The sequence below is a fragment of the Budorcas taxicolor genome, chromosome 2 (genome assembly GCF_023091745.1).
Source record: "Budorcas taxicolor isolate Tak-1 chromosome 2, Takin1.1, whole genome shotgun sequence".
NCBI classification, from domain to species: domain Eukaryota; kingdom Metazoa; phylum Chordata; class Mammalia; order Artiodactyla; family Bovidae; genus Budorcas; species Budorcas taxicolor.
In genome coordinates, this window is record NC_068911.1 from 110,609,662 (window position 1) to 110,635,834 (window position 26,173).

Genomic DNA, 26,173 nt, shown 5'->3' on the forward strand with positions numbered 1-26,173 from the left:
TGCTTTTTCAAGGCTTATTGCCTCCTGGTCATCTCAACTGTCTATGTTACTAAGGGGCCAAGCTTTGCCTTGCCCTTTTTTTCCATCTGTTTTTAACTGTAAAAAAAAAATGTACACAACTCTAATATGACCCAAAAGATTATAAAGGTCCATCCATAGAGAACTATGTATTGTTTGAAGCACTCCATCTGAATTATCTGATTCTGGAGGGTCTGTGTATTTCATTGTCTTGCAGCTATTATATAACTTTGTAGAGTTAAAATTTAACCTGTAAAAAGCAGAAAGTAATACAAATGATTCCTCTCTATATAAATGCAGATTAAATTCTATCCACTGGAGCTTTAATCAACTGTCCTTATACATTGTTGGAAAAAATCCTGTTTTGCCTCCATGAAGCAAGTTCATTTCAGCATTCCTAATGACCATGCATATTTGGTCTTTGGATTCTCCTTTGAGCTTACTGTAACATTTGTTCCTAGCAGCCTTACCAGCTGATGAGTCAAATAAAAATTTTGTCATATTGTAAATACTTTTATATGTGATTTATCTTTTATGAAATGTATCTGTTAATGTCATATGCCATATTTTAATAGACTTTTAGATCAGTTTCAGGTTTCCACTAAGATTAAATATTAATTACAGAGAGCTTCCGGATATGGAAGGATATGGGGGATGTCCCAAACCCCCACTCCTACACAAGTACAGTCTCCCCCACTGTCAACATCTAGTGCCTGAGTGGTATAATTTTTTTTTCAATTGATGAACATTCATGTATAATAATCACCCTATGTCCACAGTTTATATTAGGGTTCAGTTTGGATTTTATATATTTGGTAGATTTGACAGGTGTATGATGATACGAATTCACCAATTTAGTACCATGTCCTATTATACGTGGGGCTTCTCAGGTGGTGATGGTGATAAAGAACCCACCTGCCAATACAGGAGACATAAGAGACACGGGTTTGATCCCTGGGTTGGGAAGATCCCCTGGAGGAGAGCATGGCAACCCACTCCAGTGTTCTTGCCTGGAGAATCCCACAGACATTCTTGTAGGCTACAATTGATAGGATCGCAAAAAGTTGGACATGACTGAAGCAACTTAGCATGCACATATGTGCATATCTATATGTGTGTTTTAACCACAGTTAAAAAAATTAAAGTAAAAAAGAATAAATTCACTTCCTTGAAAGTCCTCTGTGTTCTACTTATTCATCCCTCCCTGCCTTCTAACCACTATCACTACTAATCTTTTACTGTCTTCATAATTTTGCCTTTCCTAGAATGTCATTGGAGAAGGCGATGGCACCCCACTCCAGTACTCTTGCCTGGACAATCCCATGGACGGAGGAGCCTGGTGGGCTGCAGTCCATGGGGTTGCGGAGAGTCGGACACGACTGAATGACTTCACTTTCACTTTTCACTGTCATGCATTGGAGAAGGAAATAGCAACCCACTCCAACATTCTTGCCTGGAGAATCCCAGGGATGGGGGAGCCTGGTGGGCTGTCGTCTATGGGACTTCATAGAGTCGGACACGACTGAAGCGACTTAGCAGCAGCAGCAGCAGCAGCAACAGCAGCAGAATGTCATATAATTGAAATCACACAGTGTGCATCTTTTTCATATTAGCTTCTCTCACTTAGTAATATGCATTTAAGCCTCTTCCACATCTTTTCATGGCTTGGTATCATTTCTTGATAACTCATTATAAGGATATATCACAGTTTACTTATTAATTTACCTATTAAAGGATATCTTGCTTGCTTCAAACTTTTGGCAGTTCTGAATAAAGTTGCTCTAAACATCCAATGGCAGGGTTTATGTGGACTTTTTTTTTATTCATTTGATAAGTACCAATGAGCACAACTGTAGAATCATGTGGTAAGAGATTGTTTACTTCAATAAGAAAATGCCAAGCTGTCTTCCAGAATGGCTGTACTGTTCTGTATTCTTACAAGCAATGAATGAGTGTTCTTGTTGATATTGATATCATGTGTGTTCTAGATTGTAACCATTCTAATAGATGTGTAGGATCTCTCACTGTTTTAATTTGCAATTCCCTCATGACATACCATGTGGATCATCTTTTCATATGTTTATTTACCATCTGTATATTTTCTCTGATGAGCTGTCTGTTTAGATAGATCTTTTGCCAGTTTTTAATAAGGTTTTCATTTTCTTCTTGTTGAGTTTTGATATCTACCTAATTTTTAGTGTTAAGCTCAGAGTTTTCAATCTTGGCTGTGTATTAGCACTCTCAAACAATAAAGATATGATTTATCTCTTTACTGTAGATCAACAAATCTCAAACAGAAGCCCCAGAAGACCTGTACCACCCAGATTGCTTGCTGGGTTCCACTTCCAGAATTTCTTATTTAGCAGTTGGGGTGAATCTGAGAATCTGCATTTTCAACAAATTCCCAGGTGATGGTTACCACACTTGGAGAACCATTCCTCTGGGTCAAGTTAATTAGTTCTTCTGAGGGTGGTTCCTTTGTGTAGGCAGTTTTGAGATCTACTAGAAGATTAATCTCATAGGGTCTTCTCTGTTTAGTATAGATTAAGTCAATTTCTTCAGCCTCTTCTTTCCTTATATTACCCTACTTTAACATTTCAATTTTAGTTTCATGTATTGTTTACAATTACTTATTTAAATGTATGTGCTTGTAATCTTGATTTGAAATAGCATTGTATAGATTAGTTATCAAAAGATGTTTATTTCTTGATGTATTTCATGCTTTATATTTTTGTTATTAAACTTCTACCAGATGAATAATGATGCCTGGGTTACAACCTTGTGATCTTTAATATTAGTCTTCCAAAAGCTTAACTAAGAAGATAAAACTTAACAATTTCCACTCAGTTTTATTATTATCCTTTTCAAAAGAACTTTTTGTTAAAACATTGGATACAAACAAAATTCAACAAAGGATCAGATTTACCTGCTGGGTTTTAGTCATTTATTACACATAGAATAAAATATGTGTATAGCAAGATTTTAAAATGAACTTTAGGTATGCCTAACCTGAAATGTAGATGAGTCTGCCTTTTACTAAAGTTTAAAGTCAACCTCTTACAGAGAAATCTGGGGATAGTTAAATGAACCCTTGACTTCTTAAATTGGACTTCTGTGAGGGAGAAGTTGCCAATATTAAAGGTGGATTTATTATATACCATAACTCTTTGAGGCCTTGCTTTGGAGAAGGAAATTATCTGCTATTTTAAATAAATCCAAAACAATGGATCTGCAAAGCTGAATAAAGTCTATTTTCTCTTATATAGGATAGCATATTTCAAAAGATGATGAGATGTGGAATAACCTCCAGATAATATTTGGCTCCCTTATCATTGACGTTCAGCTCTTATGAATCACTGTTTAATATAATTCACCTTCTCCTTCCAGGCTTTTCTTTTATCTCACTATAAAAATGTTTTGAAAGCAAATATTATCCTGAAGTGCACAGATATATAAAAGATATATAAAAGTGCTGGTGGTTTGAGACTTTAAGATATTTGTCTGATAAAGAGAGAATAAGGGCAAATACCAAAAAAAAAAAAAAAAAAAAAACCCAACAGAGAAGATAATTATGAAGGAGTCCAATGAACATTCTATATTTATTTACATTGAAAAGCATCAAGTTATCATCTTTGCACTTCCAGTTAGTATTCTGAGTGTACATTTGCTTCTTTTGCCTGTTACTTTAAGTTTATTTTGACACAAAACCTGAAAAGGAAATCTATAGGTATGTGTATGTGTATTTATTTTTTCTTTCCTGGTTAGCCAAAAGAATTCACAGGTAATGGTATATCTTTTCAAACCTAACTTAAATGTAGGCATTACTGAGGGGTAGAATTATACTTTCCCAAGAGTTGACAATATCATGTCACATGATATTTATTTACATTTTTTTAGTTTATTTTAATTTTTTTTTAATCTTTGGCCACTTGGATTGTGGGAATTAGTTCTCCAACTAGGGATCAAACCCAGACCCCCTCCAATGGAAGTGTAGAATCTTAACCATTGGGCCACCAGGGAAGTACCAATAGTTTTTTGTTTGTTTGTTTGTTTGTTTGTTTTTCAATAGAAAAAAATGACCTTTGAAACTGAAAGGTCAATTTTTAATATCTACAATAAGTAGCCAGTGACTTGAGTAAGGAGACTGCATTGGAACTTGTTGTGGCGTGACAGCAAGACTTTATCTGTTGAATTGAAGAGCAGTTTTCTTTTGTGAATGAAAAATGGGAACTCAACAAAAACACTGAAAGAACCCTGGCCCCAGAGCAAAAACTTGAAGTTTTATAGGATATGGGAGATTCTGTAATTCAGTGTAAATCATGCTAGAAGCACCTCAGACGAAACATTTGAACTGAGGAGAAAATCCTCGGCCTTAGAGTGTGAACAATAGAACTCATATTGGTTTTCTATTGTTGTTGTTGTTTAGTTGCTAAGTTGGGTCTAGTCCTTTGTAACCCCATGGACCATAATTCTACCTCTGTATAACAAATACTACACAGCTGCTTGAAACAATGTGTGCTTAAGAGCTCATAGTTTGGTATTGAATAGCTGGCTTCTCTGTTCAGGGTATACCATGGTTAAAACCAGGATGCTGGCTTCTCTGCAGGCTCTGGAGAAGAGGCCACACCGAAATCCATTCAGTGTGTAGGGAACAAGGTATAAAGAAGGTTGAGAAGTGCTTGCAAATGAGACTCTCAACCAGGGCTGAACATTCTTGCAAACGAGATGTTCTGCCCAGTGTAGGGAACTAGGTATAAGGAAGGTTGAGAAGTGCTTTCAAACGAGACTCTCAACCAGGGCTGAACATTCTTGCAAACGAGATGTTCAGCTAAGAATCCTCTGTTTGTTCCCGTGGGAAAAGAACATTTCTTGCACACAAGGATGTTTCTCTGATTCCTCAAAAGGAACAGACCCTGGGACAAAATGGATTCTAAGTTGATAAGGAAGTTCCCCAAAACAAAGTCTTAGCTGCAGTTAATAAGTTAAGGTAAAGGTTATCTCGCCCTGCGCCTGCGCACTGTATAGTCTCTGAATCATAGTGCTTGGCAACTTGCCCTGTAGGTTATTGTGCAAGGGAAATAAAATAAAGCAGCTGTAAGAAGCAAGTGTTAAAATATAAAGATTCAAACCACTCTGCAGTGTTGGTGTTTCATTCCGTCGCCAGCACAGTGCCTGACAGAATCCAGGTTCTTGGGGCTATAGGACTGTCCCTAGTTCCCTGCCATTCCCAGCCTGAGAGCACAGGCTGTTCTCAGCTTCTAGAGGGTTCCAGAATTCTATACCCTGTCTTTCCACCTATCTCACTCCTATTAAATCTCTCATTCTTCTCATCTCTTGATAATATCTCTGATCAGTAGACTCAAATTTACTCAAATGTTAATTCCAACTCCACCCAGGTAATCTTTCAGTCTTAAAGTCAATTGTCTGGGGACCTTAATTACCTCTGCAAAATCCCTTTACAGCAACACCTTGACTAGTGTTAATTGAATAACTAGGAATAGGCTCAGGTGTGTCCGACTCTTTGCGACCTCGTGGACTGTGTAGTCTACTCCATCCGTGGGATTCTCCAGGCAAGAATACTGGAGTGGGTTGCCATTTCCTTCTCTAGGGCATCTTCCCAACCCAGGGATCAAACCCACGTCTCCTGCATTGCAGGCAGATGCTTTAACCTCTGAGCCACAAACCTTCTTATAAGTAGGATAAGTGCATCAGGGGCCATATATATGGGGAAGCATTTAGAATTCTGCCTCCCACTGAGATATAAGCTCTCATTCAAGCAAGAGGCAACCCTGTCAAGCTGGCAAGTATCTAGATCAACAAAGCATCACTGTAGAGTGGACATTGATGGACAGATAGAAAATTATACCATTTCAACAGCAATGTGGCATACCAGTTAGAGACAAAGGCAGTGTTTACCAACTGGATTTACTCTTATCTTTGTGTTCCTTTAAGTTCTGAACACTTTGGGACAGAGTATGCATTCAACCTTTGGGGGAATTCAAAGTTGGTAGGACCTCAAGAGGCAATAGTAGACTCCCTACTGAAAGGACACGTAGAAATTTGACAATGATGTGACTCTTGTTGTCATGAAAAAACATGCAGGAGGTCACAGCATTTGAACAATGTTTTCTTGACTTGCTGTACTATTTTCACCCTTATCTACTCTTGATATTTGTTTTATAATCTATAGGAGGCAACCTAGTATAATGGTTAAGAATATGGTGGGATTTGAAATCCCCACTTCATTTCTTACTGCATGATTTAGGCAAATCAATTCTAAGCCTTAGTTTTCTTATGTACAAGGTGGGAAACATAACTTTACTGACCATGTTAAGTAGTTATAAATAGTAAATAAAGTACAGCATGTAAACGGTTTATAACAGACTTCAATTAAGTTCTTGATAAATGTTCTCTAAATTCAGTATAATTTGCCTGGTTACTAAGCCACATAGGTCTTTGGCCATTGTTTGAACTAATTTTCCATCATAGAGAATACAGTCCAAGTGGATTCATTTATTTAATATCCATTTTTTAATTCAGTTATCCAATCTATATTTATCAAGTTGCAGACTAAGTAATGGTGATACCAATTTAAATGAGAAATAAATCTCCAGTTCTTGAGGAATTTACAGTCTAGAGATTCTAAAGAGAATCATTTGTGCTATCACCCATCTCCATTCTCTCTCAGATTTAAAGAAAATCTTAGAACAAAATTCAGTTTTAAAATAGAGTAATAAAGCAATTTTCTCCCTCCTGTAAAATATTGTAAGCTCTTGGAGTTTAGGGACATTATTTTGCACAGTTTTGATAGTCTCAGAATTTGGCATGATGGGGAATCACATACTTAATGAATTGATTTAAACTAAAAGTGTTAGAAACAGATGTGGTCTTCTTTAGAAAATAAGCAATAATATTTGCCAGTACTAGTTTCTAATGATAAAGTATCATTTTAAATAAGAAACATCTTGAAATATTACATCAAGATTATGGGCCTAAAACACATCAGAATGTATCATTATTTACTGCAATCTACGCTTTTATGTAATGCCTCTGAACAAGGCCCCATTTAGCACAAATATACTGCTGACTTTCTCCCCTGTTCCTTCTAAAATGATGTGGTTCTACTTTTATCTCATTTACAGAACAAATAAAGAGGTCTTGATTTGGTGAGTCAATTAATAATACCCATTTTTTAAGAGAAGGTTGATAATCTATCCTAACTGGAGAGGATGACAGATATTTATATACAGAGGTGTTGCTTACAAAATCGTTAGCATTTGTGGAAAATCATAGCTTACCTATATGACTAACAAAAGACAAATGGTTAAGTATAATATAGGACAGTCACAAATGGCATATTAAGAATCCTTTGCAAACAGTTATGAAATTTTTTTATCGGTATATAAATAATTTTCAGTGAGAATAAAAGCAGAGTACAAAACACATGCCACATTTTCAATTATCACAATCATATTTTAAGACTTTTTTATAGGTAGAGAGGCTACTAGTTATTTTGTGTTAGCCAAACTTCACCTTGGAAGAACTGGTATAGTGGTCAGTTGAGTTCTGGTACAATTTGAAGATTATAGTTCCATAGCCATATGAGAACAGAACCTGACCAGTTAAGGATTTTTATTGTTTACTGTTGTTTGACACTCAGCATCCAACCCATTTCTTTTCTATTGTATCTTCCCATTCCATAGAAGTAAGAAATCTAAAACTCACATTTCCTATTCTCTCTTGAAGCTATGACTGGATGTGAATTAGAGTCTGCCAATTAGATATACATCTATGCTGTTTGGAAATAAGGCAGAGGTCATTCCCTTCTTCTTTTGGCTGCTTATGGAAACTGGGGATGTAAAATTTTATAGTAGCCCTTGCTAGTATGCATTCTGTAAACGTTTGTGGGTTTTCAGAGTGGTGGCAGCTTCTTGATCCAAGCATCCTTATAAGTCTGCATCCAAGTGATGGCTTGTAGCAGACGAAAGCCCTTTGAATAGGTCAGTTCTACAAAGTTCTGGATCATTCCTGTAGTCCCAGGCTATAGAATATTCCTGCTTTGTGTCTCAACCATACTATAAGGGCCTGAAGTTCTTTGTTAACTCTCTTTCTACTAAAATACCAAGGGTGCTTTCTATTTTCTGTTCTAAGCCAAGTGAGGACAAAGTTCCAATGTGAATTCAGCAATTAAAGGGATTATTTTACAATTTCAAGTAACTTTATTGATTATATTTGGGCATGTATATGTTTTCAATTCTTTCCCCTTAATAAATGTTAATATTAAGTATATGTAGTATGTAAATCTATGGGTGTTGGGGAATAGGTAGAGAATGTGTTTGAGTATGATAGAGCTGCACTTATTACAAACTTTGGACTTCCCAGGTGGTGCTAGTGGTAAAGAATCCGCCTGCAAAGGCAGGAGACATAAAAGACCCAGGTTCCATTCCAGGGTTGGGAAGATCCCCTGAAGGAGGGCTGGCGACCCACTCCAGTGTTCTTGCCTGGAGATTCCCATGGACAGAGGAGCCTGGCAGATTACAGTCTATTGCAAATAATCAGACATGAGTGAAGCAACTTAACATGCATTACAGACTCTAAAAATAATTTTAATTGAGCAGGCCAATACATTATATTCAGTGTGTCTTCTGATGATAACATTTTTAGGATGTGAGACTAGTAAAAGAATTATAGGAACATATTCTGTAACACTGGCGCTTTGGCCAGGCACCTCTTCTCTTCCTCTGTTCCTTTCTATTTAGACAGGATAATTAGTCTATTGCTCCCCAGTCACCTTGGCCCAGCTGAGAAACATGCCAGTCTCTGTGAGGCTGGAGAGGTCCTACAAATCTGAGTAGCCAGGAATACTATCCTTCTTTCATGCAAGTCAACAAGCATTTATCAAGTACCTACTGGGTGTCCAATAGGTACTGAAGACTTGATGATGCTTCAGATAGAATCCTAACTCTTAAAAGACAAATGAAAAACAGAATCTTCCAGGCTCTTGGAGGAGATAGGCACATGAAGTGGTATACTAGTAAATGTTTAACAACTAGCCTTCTGGGAGGAAACAAGTATAATGCAAGCATATACACAAGCATATTAAAATACTACTGATTTGCAGAAAGCACAGAAAAAAAAGCATAGCAAATAATTTAAAAATAATAATGAAATATACAATGCTCTTTATTTTAAATGTAGGGAACGCCTACATTGGTTTTAGGCTGACCTTTTGTATCTACAGCTAACTAATGGCTGCAATTGACGGAGTTTCAGAAAAAATAAACATCTGTTGTTTCAGTTTATATTAACAAGTAAGATGAAAGGGAAACCACAAAGATGCATGTCAGCACTTCCCTTAGTCATCAATGACAGAGAAGCTTTTTTTTTTTTTTTGGTCAGTGGATAACAATTTTCAAATTCTGAAAGACTGTTTTCAATTTTTTTGTTATTCATAATGCAACATCTAGAAACACAGTGAGTTTTAAATTTAATTTGTATTATTAACATTTTGTCAAACATTTTCTTAAGGCTAGACAATCAGTGTAACAACATGAAAACCCTGATATGTAGTAGTTGTCAGTTTCCATGGTTTATCAATATTCCCATCATGGATGATATCAAACTACCAACAGGATGTCACTGGTCAGAGTGATGGAAAGAGATTTGCAGTGGTGTGTCATTTATAGTATATCCAACATACATATAAAATAGAAATAGAGACCTTCAAAGAATATGTGATTGTAAAATTTAGTAAAATATCTAGGAAGTGATGAGATTTGAGTATATCTCAATATAGTTTTTAAAATAGCTAATTTAAATGTAATTTTATAGAATTTGCTTTTTAATAACAGTGTGTTTAACAAGTGGCTTTGAAAGTTCCTTTAAGTTTAAGGATCAGCTTCTATGAGCCTACATGAGCCAGTTCTAGCACACAGCTAGATATATGTCAGGTACTAAAGACAGAGGGGTACACATACAAAATAGTCATCTCTATTGGGAGATGTCAGGAAATAAGTTTTTAGGGATAAATGATTTTGGCATGCAATGAGGAGGTATTCCATGCCAAGGAAGTAGAATGGTCAGTGGCATGAAGCATCGATGTTGGAACCTGCTCAAGTCTCTCATAATTGGAATCAGGTGAGGTCTACAGACATCAGTTTGAGAGGGAGCTTATAAAACCCAGTGAGGAGTCAGAATATTCTCTTGCTTGTGATTGACAGTTTTTAAAGATGATGTTTCAGACTTGCCTTTTAGAACAATGCTTACAGTGGCAATGTGGAGAATATACAGGATCAGAGGCAAAGTCATAAGACAGGGAGGCAAGTCGCCCCCATCATGGCTGAACCCTCAATGCTGATGTTGAGTCTTGTTCAGATCTTCCTTGATTTGCAGTAGGATATGTCCTGCTAAACCCATTGTAAGTTGAAAATATCATCACTTGAAAAGCATTTAGCATGCCTGACCTACTGAGTATCATGGCTTCACCTAACCGACCTTGCATCATGCATGCACGTGTGCTTAGTCATGTCTGACTCTTTTGTGAGTCAATGGGCTCCAGCCCACTAGGTTCCTCTGTTCATGGGAGTTCCCAGGCAAGAATCCTGGAGTGGGTTACCATTTCCTCCTGCAAGGGATTTTTCCCATCCAGGAATTGAAGCCACATCTCCTGAAGCTCTGGCATTGCAGGTGGATTCTTTACTACTCAGCCACCTTAAACATGCTCAGAAAACTTCTATTAGCCTACAGTTGAACAAAATCGTCTAACACAAAGGTTATTTTATAATAAAGCATTGAATACTACATGTAATTTACTGAATGCTATTACTAAAATTGAAAAACAGAATGGTTGTCTGGGTACAGAATGGCTGTAAGTGTATCTGTTGTTTACTTTGAGGTCACATGGCTTAATGGGAGCTGCAGAGAATGTCATGGTGCATATTACTAGCCCAGGGGGAAAAAAAAAAAAACTCAAAGTACACATTCTCCTGAATGTGCATGGCCTTTGTCCCATCATAAACTTGAGAACACCTACTCAAACCCCTCTAAGTTGAGACCCTTTGTACTCGTCTTTGGTCAGCAGCCCATCTTTTCCTTTTAGTGTCTCTTTCAAGTTTGATTATTCCCTCTGCATGCCCCCAATCTAATCCTGAACAAATAAGTGTTGTTTTTTTTTTTTGTCTCCTCATCCAAACCAAACTAGTAACAAACTTTTTAAGTCTATGATGACTTTAGAGAACTATGACCAAAGAAGTTGTTAACTAAAAACTCACTTTGCCTACGGATTAGAAAGATAATTCAACTCAGGCTACATTTGTTGATGTTATTAGGGAAAGTGATCCTAGAGACTTTAAACATACCCCCCTCAATGATAACAGTCATGCAGGTGGACAGTGTTGAGAAACCTAATCAGAGAATGATAGAAAATTTAATTATTTGTGATGTATGTAGGCTTCCCACATGGCTTCATGGTAAAGAATCCTCCTGACAATTCAGGATACACAAGAGACACGAGTTCGATCCCTGGGTCAGCAAGATCCCCTGGAGAAGAAAATGGCAACCCACTCCAGTATTCTTGCCTGGAGAATTCCATGGACAGAGGAGCCTGGCAGGCTACAGTCCATGGGATCTTAAAGAGTCAGACACAACCGAGCGACTGAGCACGCACACATAAGGGAAAACTATACCCACTTTTTGTAATACGATGCGTTTTCTTTTCAGAGTGCCAGGCCCTTGCTTTCTTTATAGACACTGAACCTAGAAGTGAAGGACTTGTGACTTCTGCTGACAGGAAGGGGAATGCAAGCAGTGCTGTCTCTGGGACACTTTCCTGATTATGACTTGAGGGTGCTGGGTCCTTGCCTGTGCTCAAACATCTGTTCCCTCTTGTTTTCCCTTTACATAAGGGAATATGCATCATTGGTATTTGGGGAAACTGCTTGGTCACCTAAATTTATTTGGGGCAGGTCAGCATTTCTAGATAATTTCAGTGTCTACTTGATGTAATGAAAACAAGAAAATCAGGCTTGAGTTGAAAATAACAGAATCCAGTTCTTAGTCTTAATAAAACTATTCTCCCCAGTTGCAAGATTTCTTGAAGAATACGGTTCAGGAGCCAAGCAACATTGTAGGAATCAGGTTTATAGTTGAAACAAACCATGCAACCAAACTTATCAAAAAGCTGTCACTGGAAGGAAGGAAAATGGTAAATTATTTTAAAAAGAAAGAGAGAGATTTGGGACTTCCCTGGCAGTCCAGTGGTTAAGATTCCGTGCTTTCACTGCAGGGGACATGGGTTTGATCCCTGGTCAGGGAACTAACATCCTACATGCCTTACCACCAAAGATAGAAACTAACAATGAATAAATAAAAATCAAATTTAAAAAATTTAAAAAAGAGAGGCTTGGGAAGCCTATGATGAGGGCACTCAAAGAACTGTTACCTCAGGAAGAGCATTTTTACCTTAACTATATTCTGTTCTGATTAATCTTGATTATTTTAATGACAGATGGCTTTGATTTTTAGTAATATTTTTGTCATCACAAAAGGTACAAAGCCAACTCAGATGGTCTGAGGTAAAGGGTGAAGAGAAATAAGGCATTCATCTAGTGACCTTTCAAATAGTCACAGTTGAGATAGTTCCTAGATGCTGAGGCATGAATTTCAAATGAATCTCAGTGAAAGCCCTTCTGGGTAGAGCAGAGACATTGTAGCCTAAATAAATAGATTTTCTATGACCCAAGAAGAATCAAGTCTACACCTCAGACACCTCGTGTGATGGATGGCCTGCATGTCCTCCACATGATCCTTGATCATTATCTGTACTCTCAACTAGAGTGTGATAAGAGGAGGAGACTTAATCAGTGCATAGGTCCACAACAGTTTACCAAGTGTTGCTATTAGTAGGAAATAAATTCAGAAGTGTCATTTGAGGATGAAACTCCTTGGTATTCTTATGCTGATTTACAAAACTAAGGCATTCTACTACCAATCCTTCAGAAACAGCTCCCAAGTCATTCAGTTTCTCCTCCGTTTTTGAGGCATACATATAGAAATCACTTATGAATCAAACCTAGCTTGAAAATGTGCTGCTCTTCCTCACTGAACTATTTCTTGAAAATTGTGGAGAAATTTCCACTTTTTATTGGGCCATTTACATGAATTATGTATATTTTTATATCTATTTCATGTTTGTCTATTCTCTCTCCTACAAGCCATTCCATAGCTAGATCTCTCATACTTGTGTGTATTCATGGTAACATTACGGCGGCCTTCAAGTTTGGGTTGTCTAAAGGAAATGAAAATTTCCAGAGTCTTTGAAAGAAAAAAAAATAACTAGGCATCCTTTAAGTTTTTAGAGGCTTGGGTAGCCACTAAATTTACTGTAACAACCTCAAATAAACATAAATATGTGAGCATTGAGATCTCAGTGATAAGAAAAACACATAGATCTTTTTGCATGAGTGCATCATGAATCTTCATGGATTCCTATTTTGGGGTGTTAATTTTGTAGTAGTGCAAATAATAACACCTATAGTTTGAGTGTTCACTATATGACAGAAAACATGCTATGCATTTTATACGAATCATCTCATGTCTTAACTGTTATTCCAAAGAGTATTATTATCTCCATTTGCCTTTTCTTCCCCAAATGATAAAATTGAGGCTAAGGGAAGTTGAATAACTTTCCAGAGTCACAAAATCAGTCATTCATGGTTTAATACAAACATACAAAGCTATTAATTTGGGCTTTTCGCCGCTTTTCTATACTATTGCCAGGCTCCCTTGAACCTGTGGGTCATATTACTTCCACGAGATACTTTTCTGAAAATATTTGTTTGTTCATTTAGTTAGTTTTGGCTGTGCTGGGTCTTCGTTGCTTCGAGGGCTTTCTGTAGCTGCGGTGAGCCGGGGGCTCCTCTTTGCTGCAGAGCACAGGCTTCTCATTGCAGGGGCTCCTCTGGCTGCAGAGCGCTGCCTCTAGGGCTTGTGGGCTTCAGTAGCTGTGGTTCTAGGGCCCTAGAGCACAGGCTCGGTATGGGCACAGGGCTTAGTTTGCCTTGCAGTATGGGGGATGTTCCCAGATCACAGATCCCATGTCTCCTGCATTGGCAGGGGAACTCTTCACCCCTGAGCCACCAGAGAAGTTGCTCAATTAATTTTTGTCTTAATACTTTTTATGTGGACCATTTTTAAAGTCTTTATTCAAGTTATCACAACATTGTTGTTGTTCAGTCACTCACTTGTGTCTGACTGTTTGCAAACTTATGGATTGCAGCGCTCCAGGCTTTCCTGTCCTTCACCATCTCTCAGAGTTTGCTCAAATAATTACAACCTTGGTACAGATAGAGACTGAACCTGCACCTCCTGCATTGGAAGGTTAAGTCTTAACCACCGGACTGTCAGGGAAGACCCCTTGATGAAATTCTTTTCGAACATTTACTGTATGTAGCCATTGTCTTAGTCATTGGGATTACAGGAAAATCAGGGCTGCAGTACACAAGTTCATATTCTAGAAAGCAAGTCAGAAAAGTGAACAAACAAATGTAATAGAGGACAGTGCATGTAATAAACAATTGACTACCAGTTAGGACAAGTGGCTCAGTTCAGGCACAGATCAACCACGTATGTTACCAAGAATGTTCTCTGTGTTGAACTGGCAAAAAAAAAAAAAAAAAAAAAAAATGTGGGCACTGATATTCCAGAGAAAAAGGGAAAAGCATTTGCAGTGGCACCTAATGAGGAAATTGCATGGAATAAAAAGAAGAAGAATGCTACTGTTGGACTATGAAGAGTACATAGGGGATTACTTTGATGGGGATGAAGCTAGAACATGATTAGGTAACTAAAAAGGAAAAGCCTCATCCTTTAAGCATGCAAGTTTAGATTTACTCCTGTGGTTATAAAGACTCATAGGAGGAATTTTAAACCAGGGAAAGATTAGAACAAGTCATACCCAGAGAAATTATAGGGCAGCTAATTGTTTCCTAAGAAGATATTTTAGTAGATTTGTTTTACTTTGTTTTACTGACAAGACTTTCAGTAGAGACTTTTTATTTTAGTTGATATCTGTTTAGATATTAGGAATGAAAAGTGCTGTCTGAATTAAAAAAAAAATATGATGAAGATATTCTGCCTGACTGGAGTTTTTCTTCAACATACCTATTACCTAAATTATGGAAATTTTGCTCCTCCCCAGAAATACCATTTCCTCTGATGCTCTTTTGACTAGTTTCCATTCTTCTGTACTACTGGTATTTTCAAGCCAGAAGAAAACAGTTACATTCTTAAGGAAACCATATATTTATCTCCTTTTAAAGTTCATGGCTCTCAAGTTAATCCACTGTTACCTTCAATGTCTTCTTCACTCATCCTTATTCCCAGTTATTACCCAATAGTTAAAGAAGACTCTAGAACTCAGGCAATGACTCTTTTTTCCATCTCAATTCCCACTGTGATTTTTGACACTTCAATATTTTTTTGTACAACCAGTACTATATAGTAATCTGAGAGTTTGCAGAGGAAAGTGATACTTCTGATATGGGAATGTGGGAGAGTTTCAAGGAAGATATGTCATGTCACTCTGCTCTTGCAAAGGTAAGTGAAAGTGTAATGATCAAAAATAAGAAACAGCACAAGTCATGGCACAATGTACAAAGAATAACAGAGAGGCACCGAAACCTGTGTGACTGAACCACAGGTGATAGAAAAAAGGAGCAGTGTAATACAGGGCCAAGAGAGCGGTTTCTACATTTTTGAAGATTTATTATTATTATTACTGGGGTATGCTGCTGCTAAGTTACTTCAGCCGTGTCTGACTCTGTGTGACCCCATAGACGGCAGCCCACCAGGCTCCGCCATCCCTGGGATTCTCCAGGCAAGAACACTGGAGTGGGCTGCCATTTCCTTCTTCAGTGCATGAAAGTGAAAAGTGAAAGTGAAGTCGCTCAGTCGTGACCAACTCTTTGCAACCCTGTGGACTGCAGCCTACCAGGCTCCTCTGTCCATGGGGTTTTCCAGGCAAGAGGACTGGAGTGGGTGGGCTATTGCCTTCTCCAATTACTGGGGTATAGTTGCTTTAAAATGTTAGTCTCTGCTGTACAATGAAGTGAATTTACTATATGTGTACATACATTCGCTTCCTCTTGGACTTCCTTGTCACCCCTTTAGGTCACTACAGAGCACCAAGCTGAGCTATACAACAGGTTTTCACTATCTATTACTATCTATTGTACACATAGTAATGCATATATGTCAATCTAATTCTCCCAATTCACCCTACCCTCCTCCCTGCCCCACGTCCATAAGTCCCTTCTTTACATCTGCATTTTTATTGCTGCCCTGAAAATAGGTTCATCTGTACTATTTTATAGATTCCACATATATGCATTAATATATGATATTTGTTTTTTTTTTCTTTCTGACTTACTTCACTCTGTGGCTGGACCTAGTGACTGTATAGAGTGAAGATCTTGTTTTGATATCAAGAGGAGGAATCATTTGGGTAGCAGTGGGAGGGAGAGGGGTGAAGATGTTTGAGAAAAGAAGTAAAATGATCAAACTCTGCTTTAAAGAAATCATCTTCCGCAGAGTCCAAAAGTCTGTTCTATACATCTGTGTCTCTTTTGCTGTCTCGCATACAGGATTATTGTTACTATCTTTCTAAATTCCATAAATATGCGTTAGTATACTGTATTGGTGTTTTTCTTTCTGGCTTACTTCATTCTGTATAATAGGCTCCAGTTTCATCCACCTCATTATAGAGGGAGAGGGTGGGATGATTTGAGAGAATGGGATTGAAACATGTACAATATCATATGTGAAACAAATCACCAGTCCAGGTTCGATGCATGATACAGGATGCGTGGGGCTGGTGCACTGGGATGACCCAGAGGGATGGTATGGGGAGGGAGGAGGGAGGGGGGTTCAGGATGGGGAACATGTGTATACCTGTGGCAGATTCATGTTGATGTATGGCAAAACCAATATAATATTGTAAAGTAATTAACCTCCAATTAAAATAATAAATTTATATTAAAAAAAAAGAAATCATCTTTATTTAGGGTGGGAAAGAGGATGGAGAGAAGCAGAAACCCTTTTGTTTTGCCAATCAATGTATGACGAAGATTAGCTAAGGAGAGGGAGGATAAAATAGCAGGAGCACAGTATCTGTAACTGCTCTTCGAGGATGTCAAGTTATTGAATAGGCTTGGATGAATACTCACATGAACTTGGGAAGGAGTGGCTAGAGAAGAAGGGAAACCAAAGATCTTTTGTATGGGGAAAAGAGTAAAGGGAGTTTGCTAAAAGCACACCCTAAAGGTAGGGAAAAAAAAGTCAATAGTGCTAAATGAAGGCTCTAGGTCAAATAAGATATGGGCTAGAGCATAACTACTGTTTTGGTAACATGGGGGTCATTGAAAGTTATAGCCAGTTATTTGCTTATTTGATTGCCACTTTGAGGGCAAAAATCCAGGTTAAGTTCAGTTAAGAGTACTGCTTCAAAATGGGGCAGACATTAGAGGGATTTTATAATAAGTAATGTTGGTAAAAATCTGGAGGCAGGCATGCATTCAAATGCTGATTTTCTACAAGCTGTTTGCAGCTTGATTGCCCTGAATCTTAGCTTCCTCACATTAGTTAAAGAAATAAAGACCAAAGGGTATATATACAAAATGAATGAGATTATAAGTGAATTATTGAATGATGAGTGCTTTACCTGTGCTTGGACCAAGTCCTCAAAAATGGCGAAAAGTGCAGTTTATTTTAATTTAGAAAATACTGAAATATTGGAAAAAAGTGAAAAATAGTGAAATATTGGAAATATTGGAAAAAAATCTAAACGTAAAAAACCATAAAACTCCTAGAGGAAAACAGGAAAAACATTCTCTGACATAAATTACAGCAGGATCCTCTATGAACCACTTCCCAGAGTAATGAAGGCCAAACACTCTCTGACGTAAGTCACAGCAGGATCCTCTATGACCCACCTCCCAGAATAATGGAAATAAAAGCAAAAATAAACAAATGGAACCTAATTAAACTTAAAAGCTTTTGCAAAACAAAGGAAACTATAAGTCAGGTGAAAAGACAGCCTTCGGAATGGGAGAAAATAATAGCAAACGTAGCAACTGACAAATAATCTCAAAAATATACAAGCAGCTCCTGCAGCTCGGAGAAGGCAATGGCACCCCACTCCAGTGATGTTGCCTGGAAAATCCCATGGGTGGAGGAGCCTGGCAGGCTGCAGTCCATGGGGTCGCGAAGAGTCGGACACGACTGAGTGACTTCATTTTCACTTTTCACTTTCATGCATTGGAGAAGGAAATGGCAACCCACTCCAGTGTTGTTGCCTGGAGAATCCCAGGGATGGTGAAGCCTGGTGGGTTGCCAACTATGGGGTCGCACAGAGTTGGACACGACTGAAGCCACTTAGCATCAGCAGCCTGCAGCTCAATTCCAGAAAACTAAATGACCCAATCAAAAAAATGGGTCAAAGAACTAAACAGAGATTTCTCCAAAGAAGACATACAGATGGCTAACAAACACATGAAAGGATGCTCAACATCACTCATTATCAGAGAAATGCAAATCAAGACCACAATGAGGTATCGTCTCACACCAGTCAGAATGGCTGGGATCCAAAAGTCTACAAGCAATAAATGCTGGAGAGGGTGAGGAAAAAAAGGGAACCCTCTTACACTGTTGGTGGGAATGCAAACTAGTACAGCCACTATGGAGAAGAGTGTGGAGAGTCCATAAAAAACTGAAAATAGAACTGCCATACAACCCAGCAATCCCACTGCTGGGCATACACACCGAGGAAACCAGAATTGAAAGAGACACGTGTTCCCCAATGTTCATCGCAGCACTGTTTACAATAGCCAAGACATAGAGACAACCTAGATGCCCATTGGCAGACGAATGTATAAGAAAGCTGTGGTACCTATACACAACGGAATATTACTTAGCTATTAAAAATAATGCGTTTGAATCAGTTCCAATGAGGTGGATGAAACTGGAGCCTATTATACAGAGTGAAGTAAGTCAGAAAGAAAAACACCAATACAGTATACCAATGCATATATATGGAATTTAGAAAGATGGTAATGATGACCCTATATGCAAGACAGCAAAAGAGACGCAGATGTAAAGAACAGAGTTTTGGACTCTGTGGGAGAAGGTGAGGGTGGGATGATTTGAAAGAATAGCATTGAAACATGTATATTATCATATGTGAAACAGATCACCAGTCCAGGTTCGATGCATGAGACAGGGTGCTCAGGGTTGGTGCACTGGGATGACTCTGAGGGATGGGATGGGATGGGAGGCAGGAAGGAGGTTCAGGATGGGGAACACATGTGCACTCATGGCTGATTCATGTCAATGTATGGCAAAAACCACTACAATATTGTAAAGTAATTAGCCTCCAACTAAAATAAATTAATTAATTTTTAAAATAGATCTTTTATTACTATTGAAGCATAGTTGATTTACAACATTGTGTTAGTTTCAGGTGTACAACAAAGTAATTCAGTTATATGTACATACATACATATCTTTTTAAAGATTATTTTCCCTTATAGATTATTACATAATTGTGAGTATAGTCCTCTGTGTTATACTGTAGATCCTTGTTGGTTATCTTTTTCAAATGTAGTAGCATGTATATGTTAATCTCAATCTCCTAGTTTATCCCTACCCGCTTTCCCCTTTGGTAACCATAAATTTGTTGTCTATGTGTGTCTATTTCTGTTTTATATAGGTTCATTTGTAACATTTTTTTAGATTCTGTATATAATTAATATATGTTTCTTTGTCTGATTTACTTCACTTAGTATGATAATCTCTAGGTCCATTCATGTTGCTACAAGTGGCATTATTTCATTCTTTTTGTAGCTGAGTAATATTCTATTGTATAAATATACCACATCTTTACCCACTCATCTGTCAATGGACATTTAGGTTGCTTCCATGTCTTAGCTATTGTAAATAGAGCTTCAGTGAATGTTGGGATTCATGTATCTTTTAGAATTACAGTTTTTCCCAGATATATGCCCAGGAGTGGGATTGCAGGGTTGTAAAGTAGCTGTGCTTTTAATTTTTTAAAGAAACTTCCATAATCTTTTACACAGTGGCTATACAAATTTATATTCCTACCAATAGTGTGACAGTGTTCCTTTTTCTCCACACCCTCTGCAGCATTTGTTATTTGTAAACATTTTCATAATGGCCATTCTGACTCTGTGACATGATACTTCATTGTTTTGATTTGATTTTCTCTAATATTATCAGTGTTGAGCATATTTTCATGTACTTTTTGGCCATCCATATGTCTTTAGCCAGACTCATCAAGAAAAATATAAAGGGAGAGGGTCCAAATCAATAAAATTAGAAGTGAAAAAGGGGAAGTTACAATAGACACCACGGACATACGAAGGACTGTAAGAGACTGCTCTAAGCAACTATATGCCAAAAAAGGGACAACCTGGAAGAAATGGACAAATTGTTAGAAAGGCGCAGTCTCCAGAGAATGAACCAAGAAGAAATAGAAAATATTAACAGACCAATTACAAGTCCTGAAATTGAACCTGTGATTTTAAAAACTCCCAACAAACAAACGTTAGGACAAGGTGGCTTCACAGGCAAATTCTACCAAACATTTAGAGAAGAGTTAACACCTATTCTTTTGAAACTACTCCAAAAATTTTCAGAGAAATAGTTTTGTTTTGACTGAGTGTAAACCTGCCATTAAAATGATTGGGGAAGTCAGAAGATAATGTGGCTTAAAGGAGATGAATTTGATTTGTAATGGTTTCCTTTGTAAAATTTGAGATAAAATGTACACACAGTAATATGCACATATATTTTTCAGTTATGCAAGTTTTGACAAATGCTTACTTTTATGTAATTCAAAGCCCTTAAAGATATAGGCTACTTCTGCTACTTAAGAAAGTTCCCTCATCTTCCTTTGCAGTCTTTCTGTCACTCAAAGGTAACTACTCTTTGATTTCTAGAAACACAGATTATTTTTTCCCATCCTAAAATTTCTGGAGTCAGATAGTACATACATCTTTTGGTCTCTGGCTTCTTTTAGCATGAAGTTTTTGGAATTTATTTATGCAGGTTTTTGCACTGGTACTTTTTTTTAATAGTTAGATTTAAATACATGGAATATACCACAGGTTTCATTCGTTTGTTGTTTTTAAGTTTATCTATTCATGACAGTATTTTTTTGTTTGTTTCCAGCTTTGGGCTATTATGAGTAAAGCTTTCATGAACAGTCTTATAAAGGCTTGCTTCATAACATATCTTTACATACCCAAGGCAAGTAGAAAATTTCCTAATTTTAAAAGAAGCTTTATAGTTAAAATTTTATGCTTATGTTTGTTATTCATCAAAGATTCAGTCATTGTGTATAGTTACATTTAGGTGTAAAGGTTCATTTTTTTCCTATATGGATACCATGTGCTTCTCATTATAATATATGAAAAGTCTTTTTTCTCCATTGAATTTACTCTAAGATTTTTCTCTCTTTCTTTGATTTTCAAGAAACTGACTATGATGTATCTAAATGTCATTTTCTTTATATTTATCCTGAAGGGATTTTATTCAGCATCCTCCAGGGATTGATTCTTTAAAGCAAAATTGGAAAAAAAAATCTAACCCACCATTTTTCAAATATTTGTTTTTCTTCCAATCTTTTTCTATTCCTTCTGAAACTCCAATTATATATCTGTTAGACTGTATAATGTCCATCAACTCACTTAGGCTCTGTTCATTTTTTAACTTTTTTCCTTTCTTCTCTGTTCTTTAATTTTATAATTTATATTTTCCTCTCTTGAGATTCCTTATTCAGTTTACCAATTTTCTGCTGAGCTCATAAGATAATTTTCATTTCAGATTTCATATTTTTCAGTTCTAGAATTCCCACTCCCACTAGATTAATTTATATGAACTCCATTAATTTTCTGAGAACCACTATCTGCTCATTCATTATTTTTATCATTTTCAGAATCCTTGAACATATTTATCATAGCTGCTTTAAAGTCCTTCCCTGCTAATTCTAATATCTGTGATTTGTCTAGACCTATCTCTATTAGTTATTTTTTCTTTTTCTTTTGAGAGAAACCAAATAATTTTATTGTCATAGGAATCATAATGTAAATATTGTCTTGGCTTTACTTGGCACAGTCCTAAGCAATTAGATATGCCTCAGTATCATTAATTTATTCCAATATATTGTTTAATATACTAATGATAATATATCTAGCACAAATTAGTGTAGAATAGAAACCTCAGCTATTATGCAGGGAGATAGAGAAATATGATTACACCTGATAATGATCATGAAAATCAAAGAGGCCTGATTACTTGTATTTAAACTCTGCTTTATCTTATTAAACTGAGACTGCTGAAATTAAGAGAGTAGTACCACATTGAATAAATTCTACTTTGACAGAACTTGTTGAACTTGTTTGTTTAGAAGGGAGGAAGAAGCAGGACACTTTAAAAGCATTTCTACCAAAGATAGCTACTCAAGCAAAGAAGATGAAATGCTTTTCTCTGCTCTCTCCCAGTTCCAACTTACCTTTCAAAATTAGACTTTGTGCTGTAGCAAATAACTCAGATTTTCTTAATGGATGGATTTTTTTTAAAAAACAGCTAGTTATCTTGGAAGGACTTGGCCATTTCTGTGTATCATTTGCTCATTAAGTCATTTAGCATTCACTTCCTAACTGATATGGCTACCCCAGTAGCCAGTGTTATAGCTAGAGACATGGTTTGTTCCTTCATAGAGTTTAAACATTAGTTAGTATATTCCTTTATGCTGTTAATTTGACAGTTTTGTAGGTGCCACTGAGTGCTCTAGTAAGCCACCTTAAATTCTTGACTCTTAGACCAAAGCTTCTGACAGATGTACCTGGTTCGTACACTCGATAGTCCATAATCTCACAATCTAATGCTTTTTTTGCAAGGAATGAGAATGGAATAGGATTCTATAAATTTCATAGTACTGTAGATGCAGCTTTATAATTTTTTATCTTGTTTCATAGAGATTAGGGAAAAGGGTGGGTCTTACCAGATTATGGTAGTCCACACATATAATAGTGATAATAGTGTAGATTCCCTTTTCAAGTCTTAATGATAGCATAAGCAGTACATTGAAAGACAGCCAATAACATTCATCTCTTTAAATAAGTATCCTGCAGGGCTGAAATAACTTTGGCTTTATTGCTTTTAAACTTCATGAAGACTGGGTTAAGCTCTTGGCTCTGTTACATCTGAGAAATACAGACCTCATTTCATCTGTTACACACTACAGCTGCAGTTTTGTTTGGAAAATTGATGAGGGCTTTAAGTTATAAACTTGTGTTGATTCTAATGTAAATAAATGGATTCATTACTTCATCGTTGGGAATGCCACCAATCCAGACCTTAAAATTAAGGGTTATTTTGTTGATTGGAGGAAAATTAAGACAATCAACTTTCAAGGTTTTAATAAATGAGATTGAGCACTTAAAATCATTTTCAACCTGGCTTTAAAAGTAAATGACTAGAAAATCAACAGCGATAAAACATGCTTCATGGAAATAGAATGGGCTATATTTATTTTTAAAGATGTTTTCTTCTGTTGTTTGGGCTAAGTTTATTAATGTGGAGCATAAAAGTAATCATATAAAATATTAAGTATATTTCAATAGGAGAATACACACTGTATGTTTGGTGGTAGTTAATATAAGTAGTGCTATGAAAGTTGAAATTCCTCCAAAAATTTCAGTGATATAGGCTCAGTACCCTTAATATGACTTCATGTGTGTGTGTTGGGGAGGTGTCTGTGTGATATGTGTATATATGTTTGTGTGTAGGCTTAATTGGTAAAGAATCTGCCTGCCATGAAGGAGACCAGTGTTTGTTCCCTGGGTCAGGAATATCCCTTGGAGCAGAAAATTGCAACTCACTCCAGTATTCTTGCCTGGAAAATCTCATGGACAGAGGAGCCTGGCGGGCTACACTCCATGGGGTTGCAAGGACTGGACACGACTTAGCCACTGAACCACCACCAGTGGCTATTAAACGGTAAAATATTAACAGATTGACCTCGGAAACTATCTAAGCTCTTTTCGAAGCTAGAATATTTGTTATTCCTTCTTTAATCACCACCACCATCATTAACCCAGCTCACACTCTTTAAGTCTTATTGCGTGCCAGAGAGATGTGGTATTATCTGTACAAAGTAGGTTCTCAATAAATGTTTGTGACCCAAACTTTGTGTTATCCCACACCGAGTACCCAGCAGTGATTTGAACAAAATCAGTACCTGGAATGTGTCTTGAACTGTTAACAAAAGAAGTCAAATATGGGTTCTCATATGCATCTGGAAACATAAATTTTTCAATCTCTTAGCTATAGGGTGTTGGGAGAATAATTTATAACATTTTTTCACACATCAGTGTGCTCAGGAACACAAACTTGGCCATTCCAAGACAATACTTTTGATAGTTTTTATTGTTGTTTACTCATAAATTTGGGCAGATTTGTAAGATAATTCAGAAACAACATGAAAAATTCAGATTTGTATACATATGAGTTTGGAGTGGATTCAAATAAAAATTTCAGCACTAATCTGATGAATATTTAATAAGATACACAACTGTTAGTGTGCTATATTATATGTATTTTAAAAACAAGGTCAGAATTGTATGTCCTAGATAGTTCTTGTTGTCTATCTTGCCATCCTCAGTTCTTGGCACCCTGGGCAGAGCAGTCACAGAGTCCTGAGACAGACAAATTTCTGTTGAAAGTGTTATCATAGTAACAAGAACTGATTCTTATTTGTTTCAAGTTTACTACACACTAGATCCTGTACTACATACTTAGCATACATATCTTACTTTATTTGAATAAACACAGATACTTAGCTGCAATTTTCAGATTAAAGAAGTTCAAAAAATTTGAAAATGAAGGCAATGTAATATAAGAGAAAGAACATATGATTTGGAATCAGCTAGACTCATACAGGAATCAGTCTCAAGTTGTGATTTAACATACAGTGTGATCTGGGGAAAATTACCTAACCTCTCTGCATCCTATATTCTTAAAACATACCAAAGGATTGCAACTGCCTCCCTGTCATGATCGTTCACTGTGTATCAGTTCAGTTCAGTTGCTCAGTCGTGTCCAACTCTTTGTGACCCCAGGAACTGCAGCACTCCAGGTCTCCCTGCCCATCACAAACTCCTGGAGTTTACCCAAACTCATGTCCATTGAGTCGGTGATGCCATCCAGCCATCTCATCTGCTGCCATCCACTTCTCCTCTGGCCCTCAATCTTTCCCGGAATCAGGGTCTTTTCCAATGAGTCAGCTCTTCGCATCAGGTGGCCAAAGTACTGGAGTTTCAGCTTCAACATCAGTCCTTCCAGTGAATATTCAGGACTGATTTCCTTTAGGATGGACTGGTTGGATCTCCTTGCAGTCCAAGGGACTCTCAAGAGTCTTCTCCAACACCACAGTTCAAAAGCATCAATTCTTCGGCTTGCAGCTTTCTTTATAGTCCAACTCTCACATCCATACATGACCACTGGAAAAACCATAGCCTTGACTAGACAGACCTTTGTTGACAAAGCAATGTCTCTGCCTTTCAGTATGGTGTCTGTGTATGTGAAACCCCAAACATAGTACCTAGAACATAGGAGGGCATTTATAAATATTGGCCCACTCCTTTCTCCATTCCTGGGACCTACCTCTGTAACTGTAATTAATGTTGACTTAGGCAGTGTTCACTCTGGCTTTAGTGCAGAGAAGGCGAACAGTAACCAATGATTCTCTGTATTAGCTTAGAGTAGTTAAGCTCAGTGTAGTTAAGTAACCATATTAGGAACATTTGTTGGAAAGACTTAGGCCAGAACACAGATTTTCTATCTTGAACAGACATCTTGTAGAATCAACTTAATACCGTAAAAGTAAGCTCATGGAAAGTCATAAGAGATAGGCAGTCACAGTCCAATGACAGATAATTCTTCCTTTTATGACCCCCTGAAGCTGTAGTGATAGCAGTAGAGATCTAATCAAGAGCCATAGTTGGGTTTCAGAGGCCTGAGCTAGATTGGTCAGGATGGCCAACTACTCTAAGCCAGCAATGTCTAGAGATAAGTA